Here is a 14,077-nt window from a genome sequence, read left to right as displayed (position 1 = left end):
TTTATGTGAATAGGAATGAAAATTGTGGCTGTGAGACTGAAGTGATAACTTCTAAAAGATTTAAATGTGGGAAGGGAGCTGAAGTGATGAAAAAGGACCAGAAGGAATTACATATTGGCAACAAAAAAATGAGTCATATTCCAATTCCTTCTTTATGCCACATGGTGTATTGAGGACAGCAGCCACTCTAAGTACAAAAATAACATTTTCCTAGAAAACCTTGGGTGGGGCAGTTGCACTACATCATCTCTACAGATCCCTTCCAACCTCAACTGTTCTATGAAAACAAAGCTTGCAACATGTTAAACAAGAAGTTTTAATCTTAAAAAAAAAAATTGCAAAATTGAAACAAAATACATGTTTCCAAGTAAGGAGGCAAAGATGTTCTTCCTAAGATGACATAAATAGGTACAATTATCAGGTTGAATGTATAAAGCAAAACAAAAGATCTTATTTTCCTTCTCAATAAAGACACCAACTTCAACTGTGCTCCCAAGAAACTAAGAATCAAAACTCAAAACAGACTCCAAAATTTGCCCTAAGGAATATTTTTCATTTCTTCACTTGGCAGATTGATCCTTTGAAGCAATGCATCAGCTTCCCAAAGCACTTCTGCTGGGGCAAGGGATGCAAACACGTACCTCAAATCAACATATGTAATGACAGAGAGACCAGGCACACAGTTCCCAAGTCATGCTGTAACATGTCCCTGCAGAATCAGATTTATAATATTTTGTACTGTTAAAAGGGTGACAGAATTAGGTTCTAGTAAAGATTACACTACATATTTTCATCTGCAAAGCAAAGATTAATTTTAACTCATTATGGATTTCCTGAAGCACCTTAATTTATTAAAGTTGTTGACTTCTTGGCAATCAAAGGTTAAAAAAAAAGAGAAAAAGCATAAAGCATACCACAAGGAACCATGAGGAGTAGACAGGCTCTGGTCTTTCATCCAGACATCAGTTTAGTTTTTGGATTTACTAATTTCTCGCCAGAAGTATCACTTTTTTCAGTTTGCGCGGTTCAGCTCCACGAATTTGAGCAAAACACTTGACTACACTAGTGCAGTATCAAAACTGGCAGCAATCATTTAATATTTCATAACTTCAGCACCAACACACATCATCTTGTTTGCTGACTTTAGCACTTTCTGCCTTACGAATATTCGGGTTAAGGGCCCGGCAAGAGAAAGTTGGTGCACCTTATTTACATTTCCGAAGTAAATGTTTAATATTCTAGTAGTCTGAAATTAATTTCCTAAATGTTAATTGATGCCATTGAAAATTGCTAAGGGCATACACAAGGCATTTCAAATTATATTTGATGGCAAATAAGCCATTTTATTAGTGGTCAAAACCATTGCCATACCTCTTATCCCACCTGTAGCAAGAAACGCTTACTTTTTTTGCTTACTGAAAAACAAGTAAAAGTGGTGCAATTTAATCAAACTAAAGTTGATACTCATCTCAAACCTGATTTCTTCTCATTCACTTGAGATCAGGGCTCCTTTTATGGGTGTTTCAGGCCTTTCCTGATTCGTACCATGGATATCACTGATTAAATGAGTGGGGGTTATTCAAGCTCCTTTGCCACTCAGCCCCTCAAACATCAGGAGCACATCTGTTGTGGTTTTGTTTAGTAGGGGGGGCCTAAGGTGGTAGCTTCTGTAGGAAACTGCTAGAAGTCGCTCCCCTTTGTTCAGGGGACTTGGCCAGGCCTAGGGCGGACCCACTGCTGGCCAAGGCCGAGCCGATTGGTAGCAGAATGTCTTGTGATGACGCCTCTGCGATAACGTATTTAAGAATGGGAAAATAGAAAAAAAAAAGAGAGAGAGAAGAGAAGATGTGAAGAAGCTGAGCGGGGGCAGAGGCGCAGAGGGGGAGGCGCAGGCCTCATGGGCCTTGCAGGCCTCACCCTCTGGCCTCTCGCCAGGCAGCCGACTGGGCCCGACTCGGTCCAGCCCGGCTGCAAGAAGTGGAAAGGAGATGAGAAGTGAATGAGATGTAAAAAGGATCCTGAGAGACACCTACCAACCTGTTGTGAGGAACGGCTGCAGACACCAAGGTCAGTTCAGAAGGAGGGGGAGGAGTAATGCGACTCCTGGCCAAGATTCCCCTGCAGCCTGTGGTGACGACCATGGTGGAGCAGGTTGTCCCCCTGCAGCCCATGGAGGTCCACGGAGGAGCAGAGATCCACTTGGAGCCCGTGAAGGACCCCGTACCGGGGGAGGTGGATGCCTGAAGGCAGCTGTGGCCCGTGGAGGGCCCGCTGGGACAGCTGTTCTGGAGAGACTGCACCTGTGGAAGAGATGACCCACGCCGGAGCAGTTCCACAAAGGACTGTGGCCTGTGGGAGGGACCCCACGCTGGAGCAGGGGAGGAATGTGAGGAGTTCTTCCCCCGACCATGAAGCAGCGGCATAAAACAACATATGATGAACTGACTGCAACCCCCATTCCCTCTTTCCCCCTGTGCCGCTCGGGGAGGGAAGGTAGTAGAGATAATGTTAAGCTTGGGAAGAGGGAGGGGTGGATGGAGGTTATCTTGTTCTCTGTCTCATTATCCTGCTGTTTGTAGTAATAAATGAATAGTTTTCCCCAAGTTGAGTCTGTTTTGCCCGTGACGGTAACTTTAAGGATTTCTCCCTGTCCTTATCTCAAACCTCGAGCCGTTTTTCCTTATATTTTCTCTCCCTGTTCTCTCGGAAGGTGGGGGGAGTGAGAGAGAGACTGCGTAGTCTGGTCCCGATCGGGGCTGAACTACGACAACAATTTTTTAAACAATTAAAAGAAAAAAAAAATCTTAAAACCAATTGATTTTCAGCTCCCAGTTCCTGCAGGACTACAGCCTAAGCAGTGGAAAGCAGAGATGACCCCACTGCCAGGGTCGGGGTCTTGGGCTCCCAGGCACACGGCTCCTGCACTGAGCATCCCAGAATTCCCACTGTCCTCCTTTTGTATAGTTGGACCCTGGAAGACAACCATCACCAGACACATTCGTACAGCAGAGCGTAGACCTGCTTTTCCCCCTCATCTTCCCCTCCTGCCAGCAAGCTTCCTGCCACCCTGCTCGTTCCAAGCCTCCTCTCCAGCCTGACCTCACAACCTGGGGAACTTGGGTTAAAAAGAAAGAGACCAGATTCCCTTTCTACAAACCCATTTAATGCTTATTGCATGTGTTGTCATTGGGCTGCAGTTTAGGAAGGAAGGCTTGCTGAAGCAGTCATTTACCTTCTGAGCCTCTTCTTCCTTCAAGTAGGCTGCCTCCAACCACTATCTCCCTTATTTTAAAGCCTTGAAATTTATTAAAACTTTCAATATTTATAATTACAACAGTCATTGCTTCAACCCAAGAAGGATTCTGCTTTTAACTTTGCTGCATTGCACAGGGCATTTGCACGGCTGTATTTAGACTTCTGTATCTTCCACACCTGAGAAAGCTCTTTCATGTCCCTTTGATGCTGGATTCTGATCAAGACACTTGAGCTGAAGAAACTTCTCCCTCTCAGAAGGGCCCTCTAGATTGCTAATGCTTTTTGCCCCAGCTAACTACAAAACGTTGAATACAGAGTCATGGAGAGTCTGAAATTTACTTACCAAGTTAAGATTAGAGATTGATTTTATAATTCTCCAATCCCAAGGAGGCAAACGCACTTTTTCAAATAACTCGCACTGGCACAGGTCCTACAATGAGCCTTTTAAACCCATGTGTTCTAGCAAAGTGAGCAACCGTTCCAGCTGAAATTGCTTCCTAAAAAGAAATTCTGAACAGAGTAAAAATTGCTTTTGATTTTAGAAGTCCAGCCTATATCCACTTATACTTGCAAGATCCTAAATACAGCAAATATTTTTGAATTTAGCTATCCACAACATTATCCTGTTAATGACTATTTATCTGCAAGAAAGCATGTGGTGTCCCTCTTTCAGTTTGTAGTATAAACTACGACTCCTAATTCAGACTAACAATCTGCTAAAAAGTGTCAAATGCATGAAGACCATGCAGCAGTCCAAACTCAACAAGTGTGTTGGGGAAGACGTACCTGCCTGTGAGCAAACTGAGAACCACGCCATTCCAGACCTGTCACTCCAGCATTTTCCAGGAGCTCTACACTCACTTAAACATCCCTTGAGGCACCAGCCACCACGAGATACAGGATGATGGATGTACCATCTCAAACAGCAAATCCTACTGTGATTTTAATTGAATTACAGCAGCCATTTTATTTTTTTTTGCAGAGCCTCTAGACTCTGTATCACTTACTTGCTTCCAGTGATTCAGCAGTTTATTTCTCAATACACTAATCCCTTCTTAAGACAGTTTCTCATTCCTTTTAAGCAGTGCTTCTGACAGCAGCAACCTATATCTTTGTTGTTTAAGGCTCTCCTTTTTTTATTAAATGGAAGTAGTTTATCTCAGACATACTTCTTCTGCTTTCAGACTCTGTCACTTTTACATCCATGAGAAGGCTCCATCTTCTAGCATTTCAGGACTTGTCCTCACAATATGCTGTTCCTCTATCCTTTTGAGCTAACCTGAAGACAGTGTTGCAGAAATTAAAAAAGGAGATTGAAGAAAGGAAGCCTGAAGCCCAGAGGATAAGATGATGACAGTGACATCTGTCTATAAATATAAGCCAGCTGTGAAACACTCTTAACAATATCTAGAAAATGTGTTTACTATTTACAGAGGAATCCAATAAAACTGCCAACTAGCTATTTTAGTTGCTAACCTAAAGGGTGCAGAAAGTTCAGTAAATAGGGAAAAAGGCAAAATATGCAGAAGTGACTACCAGGACCCGCCTCTGCCAGCACAGGTGGTAGGGAAGCATCAACAACTCCATCATTCAATAATGCCTTTGAATCAAGGCTGATGCATCTTGCCCTAGCTATTTAAGCTATGGCTTAAAACTTATTCAGTTTAACGACTCTTTATTGTAGTAATGAACAGTTTAAAAAAAACCGTCATAATTGCTTTTGGCCATCATCATCCAACAGCCATTAGCTGTTTATCTCAGAATATTAATCCTCAAAAGGGTGACCCTCACGTCTAAAATATGCTCTCAGTCATGAAGAGTGATTGATAAATTACGCCCAGCTAGTCCACAGAACCACTTGTAGTGCCGTTTTATCATCAAAGTTACTTTCCCCTTAATCAAAGGCTAATGCAACATGAAATCCTTAAATATGGGCCGCACCATAAGATGAAGTAAGCAACCTTGAAAAGCCTGGAAAATAGCAATTTGCACACACAAACACAAGATTCAGAACAACCATCATAACCAGCATCATCAATCACAAGCAACAGTGGCTTTAACAGGACTATTTTCAGAGTATATTAAACTTCGTGACATCTTAACCTTCTTGTAAAGCCACTGCAATTTCTTTACAATATCAAATAAGTGCAGAAGGGCAGATATGCTCCATGCAGAAATAGTCTTTGCATCCAATTTCATGAATATGGCATTACTGCCTTACCACACATTCATTGGCATTATTTTCAGCCCCATACACCCAAAGAACACAGACAACACATCTCCATGCGTATTTTTGAGAAACAATACACTCAAAGTTTTGCACAGTTGCAAGAGAAAGCTCTCACTGGAGCGCACCAATAGCTCATCTTCCAAAACCTGCTTGCACAGGAGAGATCCGGGCAGGTACCCATGACTTAACAAAAAACTAAGTTTTGTTCAAGTATCTGATTGGTGCCTTTGTATTCATCATGTTCTTCTGAAAAGTCATGTGTACTCCATCCTAAATATTACTGTTATGTAAGACAAAGAAAAAAAGTCTCAAGCAAAATGCTGTCCCTGCAATAATTAATTATAATCCAAATTATACTCATCAAAAAGTTGCCATTTCATTTTGCTGTAAAACTAGCAAGCTATCTCTGAAGTGCAACTTCAAGGAGAGCAGAGACTTATATTTTAAAAAAACACGACTAAATCCACCACAAAATGGCAATTTTGCTAATTCAGTTTTTCAAATTATTTAGAACAATTGATTCAGCTGTAATTGTTTGGGCTTTCCAAACAGACCAGCACTGGTGGCAGGAGAAACTCAACTAATACAAGAGAAGGAAGTGTCTAAGGAGAGGAGCAGAGCAGGAGGCAGAGCAGAGCAGGAGAAAGGAACCAGGATGGAAGGAAACCAGGACATAATAAGGAGGAAAGGACATAGTAGATGATCTTCAGAGAAGAAGTAGAGAAAGAGTAAGAGGGCATGGTGGCAGACAACTGGCAATAAGGAGTTACTTTTTATGGATCTTGAGAAGCAGAGGGGTGCCTGGAGATCACAACCAACTCCTGTCTTTGAAGGAGTGATCTAAAAAACTTACATGGAGTAAGCTGATCTCCAAGTAATCCTCTTACACACTGATCCACAGCACTTCCAACTGAGCAAGTTTCCACCTGGAATGACTGGCAGTTCTCCACATTCAAGTAGCCAACAGCTAAAAGACACAAACATTCCCACACCAAGCAAATGGGAAGCTACCACTTTGGTGCTGGATGCCAGTGGAGGAAGAAAGACCCTACAGTTTCAAACTGTGCCCTAATTAACTGCTATTCAGACTAAGGCAGAAAGCATATTCATTATAATTTCCTTTCCTAGAGCTATTACATTCAGTATTCCTATGCAGGCAAGGACATTTCTCCAGCGCAACTGTACACGGTGTCTGCTGGTAATAGTTCTAATTAAAATTACACTGTAAGCCTGGTTGTTGAATACAATGCACAGATGCTACAAGCTTTCCAAGATGACTGTTAGCCTGTAGCTGTTTTAATTAGCCTGACAGGTAATAAAGTAGAATTTTATAATTATACTATTACAAGGCACAAATGTTTCCTTTCAAATCTGTACTTACCGAGTCACTTACGTAAACAACAGCTCACCAGACCAGAAGTAAAACCCCAAACTTGGCTTCCTCTATGCCTTGCTTATGGCTTAGCAAGGACCATATGCTGTGTAAGAGAGTGGGTTAGAAAATCCTTCCCTCCCTTAGAGCTGAAATGTATACAAAAATCTTAATTTACCATCCCCACAAGTGTACTTTTGTCAAGCACATCAAGACATGTGACCCCTCACTTCGGTATGCGTGCTGTGCTTAGTTCTTTGAAGGCACAGTGCTGGATCTCAAGGTAGACTGCTGGCCAAGAGTCCCAGCAGCAAGGGGCAGAGTTTAGACGCACACATTTTATACAAGTTCTCTGCTCAGGACATCTCCGAGATTGCTATTCTGATTCCCTTTTCCATACACCACAAGAACACGATTCTGGCTTGTGGTCCCTTCATCAGACCTAAACACTACCCACCACACCATCGAATGTCTAAGCACTCATATTCGCTAAGTACTTATCCACACTTAGCTTTTTTAATACCACTTCACTACAAATGCCACACCGGTTATATCACAGAATCGAGGCATTTAACACAAATTCCGATCACATCCTTGCTAATGAGAAGTGTTTACCAAATACTTACGTTGTTCTGTAAACAGAAGGCAATTTCCATTCTTCTGTCTATAGTGCTGTCAGCATTTGCAAGCCATTACTCGTATGCATATAGCTGTCTACACCAGTCATTCACACTTGCTATCAAACTGGCATTCCAGGATTTGGAATGCAGAACACAAGTCTGCAGCCGAAAAATAATATCCTGAGATTTGATCCTGCACTTCTTATTCAGGCTCAATTAATCAAGGTTGCCTAACTCTTCAGAAGTACTTTTCATCTGCAGATTGAAAACACTTTCCAAATGAAATGGGTACCAGTATCTCCTTTTTACTACGGGGAACCTGAAAATGAGATTTCACCTGAGAAAGGGCTTTGAGGCTAATTTAGGAGTACTGTCCAAAGGGATGAGGAGTCCATTATTCAAAGTTATCTTTTATATTAAGAAATAAGCTTTTTCCTTTCAGACCACTAGAAAGTGATCTATCACAAAATTTATCATACTGTCTTTGAAAACCTCACACAAAGATAGATTTGCAAATTTAAGAAGCCGCAGGCTGAATAAGAATAGTTTACTTTACCTACAGCAGTAATTCAGTTTTCATTGTAAACACCACCCAAGACTATGGATACACTTCTGAATTACTCCAAGGAAAAGAAGAATTAAGAAATTAAATATTTTGAGCAGAAGGCGTCAGTAACCTTTTAGAACAGATAGGACAATAGTGTTTAAAACTAAGAGGGAAGATCACATTTATTTAGTATCTCATCGTAAGCTCTGAATAGGTTTTGTTCTCCTTTGGAGATCACATAACTCACTCAAAAGCATGTTCTTCTTTGATAGCAGTCTTATCTGTGGAGATTGCCTACAAGGAAGCCAAGCTTGAGGGGAGCCAGTTTTGGGAAAGGAAAAAGGCAACGTAGCAGGGATGCAGAGGAAAGGACAGAAAGGCACAGCCTTCTGCTGTTGCCTGGACCAGTGGACCAGAGCCAGACACTCCAAGGAGCAAATTATTTCACAGTTAAATCTGTTTCATAGTTGACACTGTTCCAGGGGGAAAAAAAAAAAATAAATAAAAACAAGAGAATTTCAGGATATATAGGACAAACTCCACCTCTCAACAAACAATATTGATTCCTTTGGACATTCAAACTGAGATGCCATTATGATATTTTGAGTTTCAGAAGTACCAGTTTGGTTTGTCTAATTCAACCACAGAGTCAATCATTCAATGATTAACTAAACACCAGTTTTGAAAATCTCATGACCAAGAAAACCTAGAGAGAATCCACAAAAAAAATCCTGCTATTGATAACAAGATATCGATATCCTTTTGTAAAAGATTAGGTTGTATACATTCTTTTTAACAACAGTACATTTACAAAAATAGTTTTCTGAAAGCAAGCCGTTCCACGTTTGCTATAAACCTTCCAATGTAGAATTGCATAAATGCAATATATACACACTAAAAAACTTAAATGCAGACTTCTGACATACACTCTTTTCAAAACGGTTAACAAAAGCCACTGTCAATGTGCTGAGAAACTAAAGGGCAGATTCTTTAGTGTAAGGCACAAAACGCAAAGAGGATCTTGACACTCAATGCAGTCACCTTAGGAAAGAAGACACATGAGTATCATCGACAAAGAAATGAAAATTAGCAAAGAATTGTTACCTTCTCCAGTGCATGATATGTAGTCTTCAGTCAAATTTCCAATATCTGAAAGTAGAAATTCATATGGAAAGTCTGTTATACTGATCTTTTAATTCATTAAATTCTTATCCATAAAAAAGAGGCTGTCTGATCATTTTTAGTTTGCAATTTTCAACCTCTCCAATATGCACTTAATCATATCACTTCACATGTTCCGTAGCTGGCTACGGGACACACAAAATACACATGGTAGATGCTGAAGATACATTCATGGAGCTAGAACTGAGTGAGCACCGTAACAAAGCAAACATACTAAGAACTATAAGCTTTTTTCTACTATCACTGCATCCCAGATGGGAGAGGCACACAACAAGTCTGACATTTTGGCCTAAAGATAAACATATTATGGCTTCATTTAATAAATATGCACCACTTACAAGCAATCAGCAGCTTTTAGTAAAGACTTGGTATGACATTTTCAGCCTGCACCCCTGTGTTACACTCAAAGAGTCACAGACTGGCTGATCTGTGGTTTTGCACCCAGATTTGCTGGAGGGAAGTGCTCCCCTTCCAGTTCAAGAGACCTGATGGGCAACAGGTGGGATCCAGCACCAGTGCTGAGCACAGGCAGGCTCCTTCAGGGAGGAACAGGCTTTGAGGCAGGCAAATACAGATGGAGCCCCACTGAAGTGAGCACAACACCGGGTAGAGCGGATAAATATTTGACATTCAGAGATACACTAATTAGACATCAAGAAGAAATGAAGGGTTTCATACCAATCAAAATATTACTCTATTTACTGTAACTGTTCAACTTATCTCTTCAGTCATTGGAAGTTTAGGAGAACAACTTGCATGAGTTAAGAAATGCTCTAACACCAACATTGGTACATGTTTTTAGACACCTATGAATCCATCCCTTGCTGCTGAAAAGAAAGAACAAACCTCCAGTTTTTTTACTTTGAAAGTTCTGAGCATCTCTATACTTGCCTATCCATCTCTAAAGTATCCCTGAAGTTACGTGGGTATATAGGGCAGAGAGCCAAAGCAGAGAGAGGTTTCTTACAAAACACCTGTCACACAGCCTTCAAAACTGCAGTTGGTTTGGTGGTATTTTTTTGTTTTGTTCTGGTTTTTTTTTTTTAATCTGTCATGCCTGTGTGCATAATTGAGCTAGGCTGGTTTTCTTGGCACTCATGTGGGAGACTCTGGATCAAATCTTCATTTTTTTTCTCTTCCCCCACAATCGCAGCAAATGCACTGACTACCAAGCCTATTACTGCTTTCTTCTGCTGGAGCTGCTCATGTTGGTTAGATGTTCACTCAGGCAGGATATCTGATCTTCCATACGCCCATTGAGCACTTTGAATACTGAGTAATTTTGGAGTAGAACAAACAGGTAACTAGTTAAAAATTATCTATGTTATGACTTCTGTCTACTCAACAGATCACACCAGCACCATGTACCTACTCAAGTCCTTCAGAAGTTTCAGCTTCCAACAACTGAAATGGCTTTTCTGGGCAATTCCTTAAAATGCTTTGCATTGGCAGAGAGATACTGACTTAAACCACGGAATAGGCAAATTCAGAATATTTTCCTTTCGGTACAGTATTTCATCCCATAGTAACTATAAAAGGCCAAACGCTGCTCTTCATAATCACGTGTCTGAGATGGCAATTAAAGTAATTGTCCCTTATCCTCACCAGCAGCACTAAACTTGGACTTCCAGGCTTGAAAACCTAAAGCATTTAAATCACGTTACCCCCAAACATTCAGCACTGCCCAAGCAATTTTCCTAAATCATAAAAAACTTCCCATAGCCTGGAGGCTTTGGGCACAGGTTTCATGCAATTCAAACACACAACTTCATCCCAAGAGAAGAACAGACTGGAACAGGTACTGAGGGAAACACAGTGCTCTCTCCCCTAGGTGACACTATAGAAGACAGCACACTAAAAATTGAATTTAGCAGCTTCACTATTTTCTGCGTCCCTCGTCAACAGAAGGCTTTGAAAAAACTTCAGAACACAGATATGAAGTTGTCTCCAAAGGAAAAGGCAACAACTCTTTTAATGTGGCTCCCCAGTCGCCACTCCAGTTGTTTTCGAAGTGACAACCTCCAAGAAACCTAAAAAGAAAATCAGTTTTGTGCATCCCTCATTTCATGTAAAGGAGCAGCATGTACTTCAAGTAAAAAAATCACTTAGGGATAGAAAACAAAATAGAGAGGTACCACTTCATTGCACAGAAATACTGTGTAATTGCACCAAAAATAGAAAAAAAAAAATCTACTTTTCAGGTGGAGGCAGCTCTTTGGGAGCTAGCAACAGGGAGTACTGACGGGAGCCTGAAGAAGGGCTTATCTCATCTGCTGCCAGCAGAAATCCGTACACTCCACTCCAAGTTTATATTGACACACTGACACAGACTGAGCTGAAAGAAGCTATCCCACAGGAAGCTGAGGTGCATTTCCCACCTGAAAGTTTATTAGCATAACATGCAAATACTGACATTGCTAATGCATCTTTCCTCGGAGCCTTGATGTGAAGTAAGACTGCAGAGGAAGGGTGATGGTATTTCTCTGTGGGAGGAAACCAACCTGGTCAACACCAGCGTCACTACTGATGCTCCAGGCTCTGAATCTCCAAACCAAAACTTTGTCTTGGCCACTTCAAACGTGCAACAATTCATTTGCTGATGCTTTTTCATCTTTTTACTGGCCCTAGCTCTATTCTGGGCTTACGTTTATTGAACTGGTCTACTCTGGCACTGTTTTGTATTGCCTGCCAAACCACAGACTAGTCTTCTCCTTTCTTCCAAATTCACTGGTTTTAAGAAAGCTTAAATAAGGAAACTATGAGACTTTGAATCTCTCTGCTTCACTCCAGTTTCAAATTAGGCACTCCAGAGCCTCTCAGGCTGCAATTTGTCTTTATCTGAAACTCCCTATACACTGTTTAAAAGCTTTCCCTGCTTCTGTTTTCTAATATGAGGTTGACATCCTTCAAACCTTTCACTTTCTATAAACGCAATATTCTGCACTGAACAAGCTAAAGAACTGTGAGAACCACAAGACTGCTAGCCTATGGGCTTATTAATACAGGTTATTAAATAATCAAGTGCATATGAACCTGCACTTGCTTATTTTCATTTCCAGCAGTAGTACCAGCTTCCATGAAGAAAAGCATTCCCGGCAACTGCTCCTATTGCTGTCCCTATTCCTGGAGGGCACCTCTCAGAGCAAAGCCTGTGCCCACCCACCTCTGCCCTAGACCTGGCTTCTCAAAAACAAAGCCTGAGGACACTAACTCTTAAGTATCACCCAGTTTTACTGCCTATATCAACAGACAAACAGCAAGTGGTCCAGCAAAGATGGTATCAAGCACCAGCCACATAATTTCCTTGCGGAGGCACACATCTCGCGCAACAGGAACCAACGCTGCATTCAGCATCATCTACCAGCTGCAGCTGAGACGTGGTGCGGCCCTTCCTCAGTAACATCTGAATCCTTGGCTTGCCTCCTGCTCATGAATTCAGACATTGTCATTAACACAATAGATGGATTATGGGAGCTGAGCGGAAAAGACAGTTTTCTGAAGCTGCAATATAAACCCAGTACGCATTTGTCACAGAAACAGTTCCTGTGCATTTAAACGTTGTTTAGCGAGTCAGCCAAAAGCGTGTTGCAAGTGTAATCCATCTCATAGAGGAAAAACTCAAAAAGCCTAATCACCATCATAGCTCTCCCAGGGTTTGATAGGTTTAACTTCAAAGTAAAATGCTGTCAAAATTGAGACCCCACACAGTTTATTATAACAAAAAAAAAATTCTGAAAATTAAATATTTCAAAGCATTATTTTGAGGTAGCAAAATACCTTAGCCTCATCAAGTGGGGATGAGCACTATACATTCATATTGGATTTTTTAGGCTTTACAATACCATTTGTTTGAAGTTATTTGCTTCACAAATTAAAATAACATTGACCTGCATGACTGCATATGGATAATAAAATAATCTTTCGACGTCAGAATTCTTTGGAGAGGTTGTCAAAGAAATCTCAAAGTGATTCACCAGCTGGTTCATAAATTGAACCTGTAAGCTCTATAACCCTTACAATCGTCTTCTATTACTTAAAATAGGCTTCCCTGCTCCATCTGAACAGGCTCAGAATGACTGCTTACTGACTGTACACAGAGAAGAGGCCCCCATTTGAAAGAGATGTTCTTTCAAAGCTATTTTCCCATAGAGACACAGGTGAAGAGTCCACAGATCAGTAAAAAGCCCAGAATAACTATGGGAGGTTGCATTCAGAGAGGATGACGTGTTCATCACCTTTCCACTTTAAATGCAAAGTAATGAAATGCATTAAATTGTTTTGCATTGTCAGTGAGTGATACTCTAGCCTCTCCAAACTGCTGATTAAGAGATCCTTTGCTCATTTGCATACAGTGCATCAACCCAGCCACTTACCAAAGGTTATTTTAACTGAACATGCCAGGCTTTGATGACACAAAGGGAAAATACACTTCAGATACAGTCAGGTTTTTTTGCATGTGTTTTTTTCATTAGCAGGATATAACATCATCTTCAGAGTCCACTACAGCTTGTTTTCCAGGCACCAGAAGGAGATGGGTTGGACCAGCTCCTCATTAAGAAAAGAGCCACATTTTATTCTCCATCAATGTAAGCTGCAGGTTTGTAATCTTCTTAATCTTTAACGAAACGTCAAGAGCCCACGTCATAGCTCTAAGGCTGTACAAGACCCAAGTTTAACTCCTTCTCCCCAGGGAACAGAGGTTATGTGAGCTCTCCAAACCAAACCCAGCCCACGAGCTACCGCTTGCTAGTGTGACTCTGAAAAGAGACCACCACCCCTTTACAAAAACAGATGGGGTCTTCTAACACTTATGTATTTCTGCACTTTGTTTTCCAGTTTCTACCTGGCCAAAAGCCTGCCTCAGCTGAAGG

General features: G+C 41.1%; 1 protein-coding gene across 1 annotated transcript in view; it reads right to left on the bottom strand.

The window, feature by feature from the left end:
* Positions 1-14,077, bottom strand: part of LOC104482062 (contactin-4) — a 321,299-nt gene that overhangs the window by 273,559 nt on the left and 33,663 nt on the right. Inside the window, exon 2 of the mRNA XM_086755278.1 lies at positions 9,129-9,173. The gene's annotated coding sequence lies outside the window, so the exon portion shown is untranslated. The remainder of the gene's footprint in view (positions 1-9,128; positions 9,174-14,077) is intronic.

The sequence above is a fragment of the Chlamydotis macqueenii genome, chromosome 10 (genome assembly GCF_036417535.1).
Source record: "Chlamydotis macqueenii isolate bChlMac1 chromosome 10, bChlMac1.mat, whole genome shotgun sequence".
Classification (NCBI taxonomy): domain Eukaryota; kingdom Metazoa; phylum Chordata; class Aves; order Otidiformes; family Otididae; genus Chlamydotis; species Chlamydotis macqueenii.
The sequence above is the reverse complement of the archived record's forward strand: the minus strand, read 5'-3'. Positions and strand labels throughout refer to the sequence as shown.